The sequence below is a fragment of the Balaenoptera borealis genome (assembly GCF_965194805.1).
Source record: "Balaenoptera borealis genome assembly, chromosome: 16".
Classification (NCBI taxonomy): domain Eukaryota; kingdom Metazoa; phylum Chordata; class Mammalia; order Artiodactyla; family Balaenopteridae; genus Balaenoptera; species Balaenoptera borealis.
Window position 1 is genome coordinate 10876640 of NC_138872.1, and position 15360 is coordinate 10891999.

Consider the following 15360-nt stretch of genomic DNA (forward strand, 5'->3'; position numbering starts at 1 on the left):
TAGGTGGACACAAAGCACAGAGCTAATCTCCCTGTGCTATGTGGCTGATTCCCACTAGCTTTCTATCTGACATTTAGTAGTGTAGATATGTCCATGCCACTCTCTTACTTCGTCCCAGCTTACCCTTCCCCCTCCCCATGTCCTCAAGTCCATCCTCTACGTCTGTGTCTTTATTCCTGTCCTGCCCTTAGGTTCTTCAGAACCATTTTTTTTTTTTTTTAGATTCCATATATATGTGTTAGCATACGGTATTTGTTTTTCTCTTTCTGACTTACTTCACTCTGTATGACAGACTCTATTGACCCCTTGTTCTTCATGGCATCTAGAATGGTAAATCCTTTCCAGAAGGTTTTCAATTGACTTTGTCCAGATCCATCAGAGGAATCACTTATCTGTGGCAGCTATAGCCTTATGAAGTATATTTCTTGAAGAATTAGACATCGAAGTCAAAATTACTCCTTGACCCATCGGCTGCAGAATGGATGTTGTGTTAGCAGGCATGAAAACAACACAAATCTCATGGTCCATCTCCATCAGAGCTCTGGGGTGACCAGGTGCATTGTCAATGAGCAGCAATATTGTGAAAGGAATCTTTTTTCTTGAGCAGCGGGTCTCAACAGTGGGCTTAAAATACTCACTCAACCATGCTGTAAACAGATGTGCTGGCATCCAGGCTTTGTTGTTCCATTTCTAGAGCACAGGCAGAGTAGATTTAGCATAATTCTTAAAAGCCCCGGGATTTTCAGAATGGTAAATGAGCACTGGCTTCACCTTAAAGTCACAAGCTGCATTAGTCCCTAACAAGAGAGTCAGCCTGTCTTTTGAAGATTTGAAACCAGGCACTGACTTCTCCTCTCTAGCTATGAAATTCCTAGATGGCATCTTCTTCCAGTAGAAGGCTGTTTTCTTTATATTGAAAATCTGTTGTTTAGCGTAGCCACCTTCATGAATTACCTTAGCCAGATCTTCTGGATAACCTGCTGCAGCTTCTACATCAGCACTTGGCTGCTTCACCTTGTACTTTTCTGTTATGGAAATGTTTTCTTTCCCTAAACCTCATGAACCAACCTCTCCTGGCTTCAAAATTTTCTTCTGCAGCTTCCTCATCTCTCTCAGCCTTCACAGAATTGAAGAGAGTTAGGGCCTTGGCTCTGGATTAGATTTTGGCTTAAGGGAATATTGTGGCTGGTTTCATCTTCCATCCAGACCACTAAAACTTTCTCCATATCAGCAGTAAGTCTGTTTCATTGTATTATCATTCATGTGTTCACTGAAGTCGCACTTTTAATTTCCTTCGAGAACTTTTCCTTTGAATTCACAACTTGGCCAACTGTTAGTCACAAGAGGCCTAGCTTTTGGCCTCTCTCAGCTTTTGACATGCCTTCCTCACTAAGCATCATATCTAGCTTTTGATTTAAAGTGAGAATCATGCAACTATTCCTTTCACTTGGACAGTTGGAAGTCATCGTAGGATTATTAATTGGCCTAATTTCAATGTTGTTGTGTCTCGGGGAATAGAGAGGCTGGAGAGAGGGAGATAGCCAGTCGGTGGAGCAGTCAGAACACACACAACAAAGTTCCTCATCTTATGTGGGCAGGGTTTATGGTGCCCCAAAACAATTAACAGTAGTAACATCAAAGATCACTGATCACAAATCACCATAACAAATACAATAGCAACGAAAAAGCTTGAAAGGTGGCTAGAATAACCAAAAGGTGACCCAGAGACATGAAGTGAGACGGTGCTATTGGAAAAATGGAGCCGACAGACTTGCTCGGTACAGGGTTACCTCAAACCTTCAATTTGCAAAAAACGCAATACCTGTGAAGTGCAATAAAGCAAAGCACAATAACACGAAGTATCCTGTAGTGCCTGGGCTGAGAAACCGTGCCTAGAAACACAAGGTATTCAAATTGGAAGAAACCTTACATATCACAGTACAACACCCTCATTTTATTAAGAGATAGACTGAGGGCCAGAAAAGGAAGTAACTTGTCCAAAGATGGAATAAGGGAGTAACAGAGCTGAGACGAACACTCAAATTTCCCTTGCCCAGGGTAGAGTTCGGGCCTCTGAGCCATGAGACCCCATCGCTGGAAACGAGGATGGATTCAGTAAGCTGACAAAGGGAGAAAAAGAGGGCCGCTTTCCCCACCCTCAACAACAAACACGATTATCATTATCAAAGCTGGTGACTGACAGCAGGCAGCGGTGGCTGGCTGAGAACCGCCTCTAACCCTGGCGCCTGGTACAATGCCTGTACCCAGCACTGAATGCCAAATCACAGCAATTAGCCGTGTAGTGCCCACCAGCCAACTTCACGCTGGGCTAGTGGTCCAGATTGCTGAAGAGCCACGCCCTCTGCATCTAAATGCCTTGGCAACCACAGCAATGTTCTCTGCTCTCCTTGGAGCAGGGATCATAGGGCTCCGGCTGTGGGGCGTCTCCTAGCTGCTATAGCCTGGCATGCGAGTCCTGGAACAAAGAAAGAGGGAGGGCAGTTTACCCTACACTCTTCCTGCAGCTTGGCACACCACCCTGCCATCTTCCCTCACCCCCGAAGAGGTGCTCCCTTTGGCTGGAGGGAGGGAGGGAGGAGGGAAATAAACTGCTCACTGCCTGAAGCATTTATTAAAAGCTGGAGTCAAGATCTTGTCTACAGGTCCCCAGCAAAAACTGGGTATCCTGCATACTGATGGGTAACAGAACTGCTACCCACACCTGGGAGTTTAAGAATTTTGTGGATTTTTCCATCAGAAACCCATTTAAGTGAATCGGTTGTGCTAAAAACATCTGTCATTCCCAGGTCCTCACGGTGACCAGTAACCCGTTTTGCATCTAGACTTGGAATTCCCGAGTCAACGAAGGCAACGTGCTGGTGGCTGAAATGAAAGCAACCAATTTGTCCAAGACTCTGCCATTTGCAAAGCATTTCCACATCTTGAACCTCACTGAAACTTCACAACCATCCAGAGAGGGATGCAGAGCAGGGATTTTTAGCTGCATTTAACAGATGAGGCACAGGGCACAGTGATTTGTCCAAAATCACATACCTGGTCAGTGGGAGAGCTGAAGTTCAAATTCAGGCCTTGTAATTCTCCACACTCGTACTGGTGGAAATGTTGCTGGCCTGACCAAGGTCCAGTCCACTGGGTCAACCTTTGCCCACTGTGATGGCCCCCAAACTCTTTAATAAAAGCCTAGGGCTCCAAACAAGAGTTTGAAGGCCACTTGCCTCCAGATCACTTTCTCCACCCTTCTCTGTGCCCTTAGAGGCTGACAGGTACCTGCCTCCATCTTCTGATTGGGCCTGGCCAACGGGGAGCCTCAGCAAGACCAGAGGGAGTGAGGAGAGGACGAGTTCATCAGGCTGCCTGGTCCCTCAACTGCGGATCATTGGTTCTCTCCAGACAGCTCTCTGTCTCCATTCTCCCTCAGATTCCGGTAATGCTCCCTCCCTCATCCCAGATGATCAAAATCTACAGTATGTCAAATCAAAAGCTAAGGAGGAGAAGGAAACAGCATAGAGAATGGAGAGGTCTAGGAGTAAGGATGGGGTGACTGTACTTTTAAATAGAGTGACCAGGAAAGACTTCACCATGAAGGTCACTGACCTTTGAGCAAAGACCTAAAAACAAGTAAATGATCAAGCTGTGCGGATAGCTTGGGGAAGGAGAATTTTCCAGACGCCTGGTGTGTTGGAGCAACGGCAAGGGCAGCTGGAGCAGATGAGCAAGGGGTGGTCCAGGGTACTAGTGGATGGACTGGATTTAGGAGAATGCAGGTGGGCCAGGAGCCAAAGAGAACGGGGTGAGGGTGACAATGGTTCAGCATGGCAAATTCCTGACTCGCAGAGAAAGAACACAAGGGACAAACGCTGTGGACAAAGGATCTGCGGCTCAGCCCTATGCTTTTCAAGGAGTGATTACTGAGTGACCGGAGTGTACTCAGCCCCGGACATGACTTTCAGAGCTGCCCCCATTGCTCTTGAACTCTCACCATTTTACTTTTCCGCCCTTCGTTTACCATTACCTATCATTCCATATGCATTTGTTTATTATTTACTGCCTCTCTCTCACACTAATATTTACAATGCATGGAGACAGAGATCTTACCTGTCATGGTCAAAGCCATATCCCCAAGAGCCAGTAGAAGGCTTGGCTCATAGCAGGTGCTCAATAAATGTTTGTTTCAAGATGAATAAATGAGTGGACCAATGAATGCACAAACTACTACTACTGCTGACAGCTAATTTTTTTTTCTTTTCCCCAAAAGATTTTTCATTTCAGTTCCTATGAAATTAAAGACAAGAGCTACTGCTTTACCCCTGAGAAGAAAGCATAGCTTTTAAGCATTCAGGGTCCATGAGTCAACATAGCATTTGGCATACGGTAGATGCTTAATAAATATTCAGTAACTTGACCAGGCATGTAAGCTGAAGTGATGAGAAAGTATTAACCTGGGAGCCCCATTCTACCCCAAACCCATCCTACAATTTCTAAATGCCACAACAGACTCTCGTGAAATATGAGTCTTTATGTTTTTGTTGCCTTCTCTGCCCATCCTTCCCATCCAAGACTCTGCCCCAATAAGTCAGAAGGATCCACATTGTGTGAAAGAGAATTAAAATTGTTTCAGAGGAAATAAAAGGAGAAATTAGTATGGTTCCTTTTTTTCTTACTTCAAAAGGAAGCTCTTGAAAATAAATGGGAGCCCCCAAGGGGGATGAACATTAAGCGTGCGCCATAATAAGGGTCTGATAAAAGAACAGAGAAATTGCCAGAGCCCTCCATTCCAGGGGTGGCTGGAGGGGACTCGACTAGACTGGGAGACTGAGGGACCAGACTTGGGAGGACCAGGAATAGGATCTGAGTCAGTATCAAGAGAGCCATGAAAGCCAAGCCCACCCCTGCAGACCACCAGCCACCAGTTAAATAACCCCCTGGGCTGTTCAGAGTCAGACAAGGGCCTTCCATTGGCAGCTGCCCAGAAGGCCCCAGGGATCACCCAGCAGGATGATGCCCACCTAAAACCAGGACTCTGTTGAGCGCTAACAGGTGGGTCGACCCTCTTGTCAACAGCCCAAGATACTTCTAAGTTCCACCCCCATCCCAACCCCCTGATGTCCAGAGGGCTGCTAGTAGTACAAGGAGACAAAAGCCCCAGCACCTGGACCCATCTGAGACTGGCCAGCCAGTGGCCAAGCCCAGGGCAGTTACATGAGACCTTTACTTTGGTGAGCCTCTGTTTCCTCTTCTGTAACATAGAGAGGGCGATATTTGACCATCACAAGCAAACATCTAGCAGAGCGAGAGAGGTGAGGCTTTGTCCCCCTTGAAGTGCTCTCAGCAGCATTTGTGTGGGAGAAGCTCAGGGGAGGTGGTGGGGAGGAAGATGAGAGCCAGCCTGGCGCAAAGCAGAGGTGGCTCCCCAGGAGCCGGCCTGCAAACAGCTCCGACAATCAGCCAGGCCGTCTACTCCCGAAGCTCCCTTCTCAGGAAGAGATGGCGGGATCGAGGCAACACGCATGCATTCACTCAGCCATCCAGTCATTCATTCTATAGATATTTATTAAGCATTTTCTGTGTATCACTGTGCACTGTGCAAGCCCCTGGGAGTAAAGCTATGAACAAGAGGGTGTAGACAAGGACTTCAAGATCTCTAAAGATAAGTTTTGAACTATACTTACTGTTGTCAAAAGTGCCCCAAGGAAAAAAATACAGAGATCACTTTTGTCAAGAACTGTGAAGGTTCTGAGATTGGCCCTACTTGCAAGCTAGCAGGTTAGCCTGCCACGATTTGCTGGATGCTGGCAGAAGACATGAGCCTCCTGGGTCAGAGACAAAGGACAGTTCATTACTCACAGCAAGAGGAGAAGCTAGAGGAGCAACATTTTCTCATAGGAGTTCCCCAAGCCCCAGCTCCCACAGGGCAGTGCAAAGATACACAGTGAGTTGCATTACAGGAGAGGAATCCTGAGCTTAGGAAACCCAAATCTTTTGTGCGTGTGTGTCTGTGTGTGTTAAAAACATGCAACATATGGATATCCCTGGTGGCGCAGTGGTTAGGAATCCTCCTGCCAATGCAGGGGACACGGGGTCGAGCCCTGGTCCGGGAAGATCCCACATGCCGCGGAGCAACTAAGCCCATGTGCCACAACTACTGAGCCTGCAAGCCACAACTACTGAAGCCCACGTGCCGTAACTACTGAAGCCTGTGTGTCTAGAGCCCGTGCTCCTTAAGGAGAAGCCACCGCAATGAGAAGCCCGTGCACCGCAACGAAGAGTAGCCTCCGCTCGCCGCAACTAGAGAAAAGCCTGCACGCAACAATGAAGACCCAACGCAGCCAAAAATAAATAAATTTAAAAAAAAAAAAACCACGCAACATAAAATTTACCATCTTAACCATTTCCAAGTGTACAGTTCAGTGGTGTTAATATTCTCATTGCTGTGCAACCGATATCCAGAACTTCTCCATCTTCCAAAACTCTACACCCTTTAAACATCTCCCCACTCACTCCCCACCCAACCCCCCTGGCAACCACCATTTTTCTTTCTGTCTCTATGGATCTGACTGCTCCAGGTACCTCATATAAGTGGAATCATATAGTATTTGGTTTTTTGTGTGTGTGACTGGCATATTTCACTTAGCATAATGTCCTCAAGCTTCATCTATGTCATAGCCCTTGTCAGAATTTCCTTTCTTTTTAAGTTGGAATAAGATTTGGAAACCTAAATCTTTTATAATGGACAGTAAACATGCTTGTCCTTTGCTCCGGAAAGAAACACTATCTCTATCTTCCAAAACTTTTCCCAACACAAACAACCTCTAAAATGTGGTCTGAAGGAAAGCAGTTTGTGCCTCTGCTTACAAGACATGCAGAAACACAAGACACCCAGGAGGATTATCTCCAAACAACTAGCAATCCAAGAAAGACTCACCCCTCAACCTACTCATCAGTGCTGGCTGTGGACAAGCTACTAAGCAGAGTGCCTCGAATAATAATGCACTGGGCCTTCACACAGTTCACACCCGGGTCACGCCTCCAGACAGAAGACCCTAGCACAGGGAGGTAGTCTATCATTGTAAATGAGGATGTGGGATTTTTCACCCAGCAAGTTCACTGCTAGGAATCTACTAAAAATGGGTGCACATGTCCACAGAAAGACTTGTACGAGAACATTCAGAGCAGCTTTATCCACAGAAGTCCCTAACTGGGAACACCTGAATGTCCATCAACAGGGGAAGAGAGCAACAAAATGTGGTGCATCTGTGCAACAGAACACTACTCAGGAATGAAAAAGAACGAACTAGTGATATTTGCAGCAACATGCCAAGTTCAAAGCTGAGCACTGAGCTTTATGCTGAGCCAAAGAAGGCAGACACAAAAGAGTACACTCCGTATGGTTCCACTCACACGCAATTCCAGAAGACACAAAGCTAATCTACGGTGAAAGAAAGAGGAACAGTTGTGGCCCCTGGGATGGCAGGTTTGGGGGAGGGGGACCTGATAGGAAAGGGGAGGGAACTACCTGGGGTAATGGAAACTCTCTGTTCCTTGACAGGTGTGTGAGTTATGCAGGTGCATGCGTTTGTCAAGACTGATCAAACCACACACTTATGATCTGCAGCATTTCACCCTATGTAAATTACACCATCATTGTTTAAGTAGCTTTTAAAGAACATGGGCTTTGGAGTCAGGCAGACCAAGCCCTCGACTTTTCAACCACGTGAACTAGTGGCTTCTCCTTCGTGGGGAGGCCAGTTTGAGAAGAATCCTGGTGAACCCCAGCTTCTCCTTGTCTCTGCACCCCCAGCACCTTGCACAGGGCGTGGCACAGACCCGGAGCTGAGCAAAGAGTGTCAAATGAACCAATAAAAGTGAGGCTAGATATATGCCCTTGAAGCATTTTTAGGAGTGGACTTTGTTTCCACAAATAAAACTTAACCTAAAGCAAATGAAAGTGATTCCGCAGATGTTTAAATCTTCATCACTTACTGAAAACGGTTTCCTTTGTTTAAGGATCAGCTGAAGTCCCTGAAATCCACCTGCATAGGTTTATTCCTTCGTTCTAAATATAGTTATGGAGCACCTCTGGTGTGCCAGGTGCTTGAGAGAGAGTGGTAAATAAAACAGACAACAGCCATGGTCCCTGCCCCCAGGGAGCTTGCACTCTGGTGGGAGAGACAATAAAAATGTAAATGAAACTCTGATAGGAGATCAATTGGGATAGGATCAGAGCTCTTGAGGACAAGAAAATAGAGGCTGTGAAAGAATGTGATGTGGGACAGGGGTTGCTCTAGATGAAGACGTCAGAGGCAGTCTCTCTGAGGAAGAAACATCTGAGCTAAAACCGAAGGAAGAGGAGGAGCAGTCCCATGAAGGGCTGGCGGCAGAGCTTTCCAGACGGTTGGAGCATAGGGAAGGGACCTCTTGAGGTTTGGCCTGAGATTCTCAAGAGGCCGGCTCGAATAATGTAAAAGAGCTGGAGCCTGTCAGTCTTACTCTGCCACTCAACTTGCTGTGCAATCTCCGCAAATCTTGCCCTCTCTGGGCTTTGTTTCATTATCAGAACACTGAGAGAAGGTCTGAAAACAGTCCCTCGGAGCCATTGCAACTATGACAATCCAGGAGTATCTGACTGGACACTTGCAAAGCCCATGCTGTGCTCTCCCAAGCTTTTCAGTCTGAAAGGATAAAACACCGAGGGGCAGAGTCCACCAAGGCAGTGTCCTCTGGGGCAAAGGGGATAAGCACTGAGGCTCTAAGGCTCTGACAGCTTTGCTGCTGCAAAATGAAGACGTTCTCCTGTCTCCCATCCCTGTCTACAGGAACAAAACAAGGTGGCAAAAACCCAGAGTACTCCGCTTAGCTGTCGGCCGCCCTCTGACTGGCTGCAGCCTTGGAAATAAATGGTCCCATCAGCTCCGAGGAGGGTGAGCTCAGGATTTCAGATGAAAATGAAATAAGAGGGAACGCAGCCCAGAAGCAATGCAAAGTAACAATAAGGGCACTAAAATCTTCCACTGCAGAAAGATGGATGCTGAGAGCGGTGCAACGGGACACTGACCTCGGATGTTGGGACACTGGAGGAATGAGCTCACGCCCCAGGGCCGGCTGGCGGGGCCTGCGTTTCTGGGATCCAGGGGCTGTCTGAGGGGACCTGGGCCGGGCTGACAGGGCCCCTGCCCGACCCCACCCCGTCCTCCTCTCGGGAAAGCCTTATCCTCCTGCATTTCTCCAGATCAAAGAGCCTCCAGGAACTGACCTGCAGGGCTGGCTAACTCCAACCCTGTGCCAGGGAAAGGAGCCTCAAAGCTGACAGCCTCCCAGCAGGAGGTCTGCAGGTTGCAATCCCAGGAAATGAGGCAACATAGAGAAGACAATGATTTTTAAAAACCATCATCTACCGGCACCTCCAGTCCTGCTAAGCTCGAGGTTCCAGGGTCATCTGTGGACACTGCAATCACAGCTTCCAGTTTTCTGGCCGTGTCATCCTGAGCAAGTTACTTACCCGTTCCCTTGCCTCTAAAACGGGGGAAACAATAGTACTGACCACGCAGGGTTATTATGAGAATTCAATATAAAAATCTGAGTACAGTTTCTGGCCCATAGTAAGTGCCCTCAATAAGTTAGTTTACTTTAATTTTTACATTGTTTTATAGTCACGTTAAATATGTCTCTATATGTACAGGTAAAGCAACATAGTACCAGCCAAGTTTAACACTCATCTAGGTTCATTGATACTAAGAATCTACAGCCTGGATTCATAGCAAACAATCTCCTGACTCTCCCCTCCCCCATCAACCCAACACTCTTTAGCAATGACACCCAGCCTCCCTCTGAGCCTTGCTAAGCCTCTGCCAGGGCACAGCGCTCTGATGAACTGTCCCTCCTCTTAGAGAAAAAGACATTTGAAAGCAAGGGTTAAAATCTCAAATGCCTACAGGGGCCAGGAAGGTAAAACAGATGAGTAAAGGGAGCCCAGTGTTAGACATCAAGGAGTAGGGAGGACTGTGGCAAACTAGAGAACCCATGTCCCATCTGAAGGAAGAAGCTGCTACCAGCTCTAGCCAATTTTTGCCAGGGAGGAAGGTAGGTCCAGGGTTGGCACATCTTTTAGTTTTCCAGGGGAGCCAGAAATCCAGATTTTTATGTGAGATCTCCTGATGTTCAAATATTGGCACATAATTCATTATTTTAAAAATATGGAAGTCCTAGCAAGATTCATCTGTTTGTACCCACTGACTTGAGGGGCAGAGCCCTCCCAGCTGTTACTGGCTGTTGGGCAACTGCCCTCTCCCTGCAAGAATCAGAATCCTGGCTGGGCTGAAGTCACAAGGAACTCGAGACAGATCTTAATTAAGCTCCAGGCAGAGCGCCTATTAGTTGATAAAGGCTTTGGAAAAGAGTGAAGAGTCCCCTGAGGACTGGAGCTGTGGAGGAAAGCTAAAAGAAGGAGGTGGGCTTTGAAATGGGTTTTGGGGGCTGTCGGACCAGGAAAAACTGAAGAACAAAGCACAGTCCAGAGGAGGGACGGAGGGAGATGGGGAATTAGGGAGGAACTGAAAGCTCTAACTCAGAGCATTGCCTGTTCAAGTGTGGATGCAAAATGTCACACAGCATCACTCTCCAGAGGATTCTGCTAGGAAGGTGATTGTACACTGCTCTGGGCTGGGGGCACCTGGAGATAGCACCAAGGATGCAGGCTCCTCCCAGGAGAAAGGACAGTGCCCAGCTCCCTGGATGTGGCCTTAGCCGGAAGTCCTCTGCCCGGTGCAGACCTCGCTCAACACATGATCTGCTTACACGTGCATCCTCCTTCACTAGAACTAAGCTCTTCTAAAGCTGGAAATGTGACTTCTATGTGCTGGGCTTATAGAAGGTCCCTAATGAATGTGTGTCACATGATCCACTGAATGAAACCAAAGAACAAGAAGCAAGACATCAGGGCTTCCCTGGTGGCGCAGTGGTTGAGAATCTGCCTGCTAATGCAGGGGACACGGGTTCGAGCCCTGGTCTGGGAAGATCCCACATGCCGCGGAGCAACTAGGCCCGTGAGCCACAACTACTGAGCCTGCGTGTCTGGAGCCTGTGCTCCGCAACAAGAGAGGCCGCGATAGTGAGAGGCCCGCGCACCGTGATGAAGAGTGGCCCCCACTTGCCACAACTAGAGAAAGCCCTCACACAGAAACGAAGACCCAACACAGCCAAAAATAAATAATAGATAATAAATAAATTTAAAAAAAAAAAAAAAAAAAAAAAGAAGCAAGACATCAAAGAATAGGGCGCATGCCCACACTTCCAGAACTGAACATTTCCCTCAGGGAAAATGAGCAAAGGCATCAGTGGTCACTGCACGCAGCAGCCATGAAAGACCTGGTGTTCGTACAGAGAAATACCCCGCGTGGGGTGTCGGGAAAAGGACGGTGTCATCCCATAAAGACCAGAGTCAGTGAGGCTTACAACACCCCAAAGCCCCCAGGAGATAGACACGATGCACAACCTATCAAAGCTCCAGTGGGTGTCTTGGATCATTCTAGAATTAATGTATTATAAAAAATTAAAATAAACTAACTTATTATTTTAAGCCCTTCCCTGGATAGATGGTGCAGCTGAGAGGCTCAGGGCACCTAGGGGACTTGGGTCCAGTCACACAGCGAGTCTAGGAGCACAGGCTGGACCACAGCTCAGCTCTCCTGACTCCCATTCCAGAACACTCTAGACCAGGAGCAGAGCTGGGACTAGGGTGAGGCAGGTGAGGCACACTCGCCCGGGGAGCAAAATGTAAGGAGGCTAAAAAGCTCTGTAATCAAGGTAAGTAGCATTTTGATGCAATATTTTTTTTTGATGCAATATTTTTAAAAAATCAAAATCAGTGCAAAACAAATCCATGATAAGCAACACAGCAACTTTTAAAACAAAGACTTAAAGTTGTACCCTCGTGTGCCTCAACCTCCTCCACTGCACCCTGATCCCAGCCTAGACTAGGAGCCCCGAGGTGACAACTGACTAAGACGTGGAGGAAATGGTTGCGTGGAAACCTATAGGAAGATCACGCCAGGATCTTAGTTCCCCAACAAGGGATTGAACCTGGGCCCTCGGCAGTGAGAGCGAGGACCACTGAACCGCCAGGGAATTCCCTCAACCTCTGCACTTTAGAATCACTCAGGAAACTTCAAAAATTCCCTGCCAGGGAATTCCCAGGACGTGGCTTGCTTGGGGTGTCTGAGGCACCGAAAAGAGGCAGAGTGCCGGGAGAGGTAGCAGGTGAATGCCACCCCGACCCCCATCCCCACCCCAACTTGCAGGGCAGCATTTTTCCTGCAACAAGCTGTGTGCCAGGGACACCCAGCTTGACCCCCTGCCAGGAGAGCTCAGGGAGAAAATTCCACCCGCCACCCCCCTTCCTAGACACCCCCCTCCTAACTCTAACCAATTGTCTTGCAAATCTTAGCCTTTTCACCTCAAGGGGCAGGATGGATTAAAAAGTTTGGACAGCTCTGGGTAACCCTTCCCGCCATGGAAAAACAACCCAGAACTTTATGACTTACTGACAGTGGGTTATGAATGGGAAGGAAAGCATATCCTTAAACCACAGACCGTAACTCCCTTTTAAGGTATTTCCTTGGGGCCAGAGACGCCACATCTTCCTCCTGCCCCCTGTTCTAATAGCAGCTTGTTTTTTAGTGACAAGCTTGGGCTTTTCGGTCAGCCAGGCCTGGATTCAGATCCAGTTTTGCCATTTACTGGGTGGCCCTAGACAATTTACTGAGACGAGACGATAGCAACTCATGCTTCCAGGGGTCCGGGGGTAACTTAAAGGACATGATGGGGGCTGAGGGGCAAACCATAGGCGAAGGGGGCAGGGCACAACCCAACACCAGCACACTGCTCTCATGGGGGATGTCAGCCAGATCTCCCAGTGTTTCAAAAGAAAAAAAATTATGTGAAGTCTCCTGATTTTTACAGGCTGGCCAACTAATTCAAAATTAAAAAAAAAAAAAGTCAACCCAGAAGGGCCAAATAAAACAGGTCTGTGAGACAGAGCCCACCGACTGGCCCAGTTTGTGCCTCTGACATCCACAAATCACCCAGAAACCTGCCTGGCACCTAGTAGGTGCTCAGCAAACACAGGCCATTTCCATCTTTTCAGGAAACTCTCCAGGCATCATCAACATCTATTTCCACACAACAGCTTGGGAAGGAATGCTTCTCAGGAGGAAAATGAAGATACGAAAAGAAGAGCTGAAAATCTGGAAGGCTCCAAAGGGAGGGAGGAACTGCCAAGGGAATTCCTTAAAAGGATTTAAAAGAATTTTATTGGCCATAGTTTAGCACAAGTCAGGGATAAGATCAGGCAGTAATTTAACTCCTGGGCCCAGCAAGCGAGTCTGTGCCTGTGGGGTGGATGGGGGGTGGGAGGGAGGAATTGTTCTTACTGTGGTCTCCCCCAGTGTCTCGGGTCCTCTATCCACAGGTCACCCCAACATCTGACTCCGGCTCACAGTGTTCGGATGGGGACAGCCACTCCACGGAGGTGCTCATAAGGCCCAGCTGATCCTACACAACAGAAAACAAGGCTTGAGTCTCCCCACCCTCCCACCCCAGTGGATCTGGTAGCTCACATGAACTTTGAAGTCAAACCCAGCTGGGTTGAGTTTCAAGTCTTCAACATCAGAGGTTCTCAAAGTGTGATCCCCAGACCAGCAGCGACCCCATCAGCAGCGGTAGCAGCAGGGAACTTGTTTGAAGTAGCAGCAGGGAACTTGTTTGAAAGGCCCCACCCCAAACCCACTGAAACAAAACCTCGGGGTGGGGTGGGGGGGCGGCGCCAACCACCTGGGCTTTAACAAGCCCTCCAGTGGATTCCGATGCACAGTAAGTTTGAGAACTCCCGCTTTCCATCTTTATCCTGTGGTCTTCAGCAAGACCTATGTCTCACTGAGATGATCAACTCTATCCTATGGGACTGTCCTGAGCATCCCTCCAACAACTATTTCAGAAGCCTGGTCTGTCTGTGCCAGACAGTGTGGAAGATGCTAGGGGGACAGCACATAATCCTGGCCCTGATGGCGCTTGATGCCTAGTGGGGAGACAGATAATAAGCACGGAAAAAAGATATAAACGCCCATTTTCAGAAGGGAGAGGAAGGCAGGGGCCTGATCCACCACATAGAGCTGTGTTTCTCAAAGTGCACCCCAGGGACCACCTGAGCACCAAAGCCCACACAGCCAGGGAGACCTCCTTTCCTACACGCCCCCCAATTCTCCTCTCTAGTGTCCCTGCAGCTCCTCAAACACACCTCTCTCTCCCGGGCTTCGGGGCCATTGTCTTTGCGGTTCCGTCTACCGGGAAAGCTCTCTTCCCAGATCTTCCAAAGATGGGCTGCTTCTCCTTGTTCAGGGCTCAGTGTAAATGTCGCCTCCCCCTAGCTGTAGCTAAGGCGGTCTCTCCCCTCACTCTGTAGCCCCACCACCTGCTCGGGCTTCCTCCCTGCCCTTCTCACAGCCTCCAATCTTGCGCCTCAGCGGCTTTGCTGGTTCTGCCTCTCTCCCAACAGAAAGTGAGTTCTTGGGGGGAGTTCCTTGTGGCGGCGGCCTCTGCGGCACCGGTGAGCCATGATACCCTAACCCTATTCCTCCTCGCGCACTCCCAGCTCCGGAGCTGCTCCCACCCCTGAGGAGGAGGCCACAGGCCGGGCTCAGGGCAGGGTTTCTTCACGGCCTTGCTGGGTTCTCTGATGGTGAGAAAGGGCGGTAGAGACTGGAAGGAAAAGAGGAAAGCGCGGTGCGAGGCCAGCGACCCTAAAAGGCCGGCTCCGCGGTGGCGCCCTCTCTCGGGCAGAGCCCTCCAACCCAACCCCCAGCCAAAGCGCCACTCCTACCAATTCCGAGGCGAGGCGTCGCTCTCAGCCGGCTCGGCACCCCAGGACCCGGTCCGCGTGCCCCGCGTCGGCTGGGGTTGCTGGCAGCTGGGCCGCGCGGACTCCGGGGCGGTGGCGTACAGGGACTTGGAGGGAAAGGCACCTGGCGCGGCACGTGCTGTCCCTAAGAAGTTGACGCCGCAAGGCGCGTGCAGTCCCTGGCCCGCAGTGGCACGAGGGGCCCAAGGGCAACGGCGCACTTGGACCTCCAGGGAGCACAAGACCGGGAGCGTGGTGCGTGCGGCCCCGGGGCGGCGGAGCGTGGAGACTTTCCGTGGCGCGTTGGCGCCTGGGGCAGTGACGCGAGGGGTCCAGGGCCAGCGGGCACTCGAACCTCCGGGGGAAGCACCTGACCCCGGGAGGCTGGCGCGCGGCGGGGCGAGTGCATCCCGAGGGCAGCGGAGCGCGGGGACCACGAGGGCAGGCGGGCG

The 15360-nt window shown here is 49.4% G+C and overlaps 1 long non-coding RNA gene across 1 annotated transcript in view; it reads right to left on the reverse strand.

Moving 5' to 3' along the window:
- The window catches only part of LOC309614420, a 108825-nt gene extending 93525 nt beyond the window's left edge, over window positions 1-15300 (reverse strand). The window contains exons 1-2 of the long non-coding RNA XR_014236166.1: window positions 14891-15300; window positions 13446-13566 (exon numbers count right to left, since the gene is read on the reverse strand). This is a non-coding gene — a long non-coding RNA (uncharacterized lncRNA). The remainder of the gene's footprint in view (window positions 1-13445; window positions 13567-14890) is intronic.
- Between the last annotated feature and the right edge of the window lie 60 nt (window positions 15301-15360).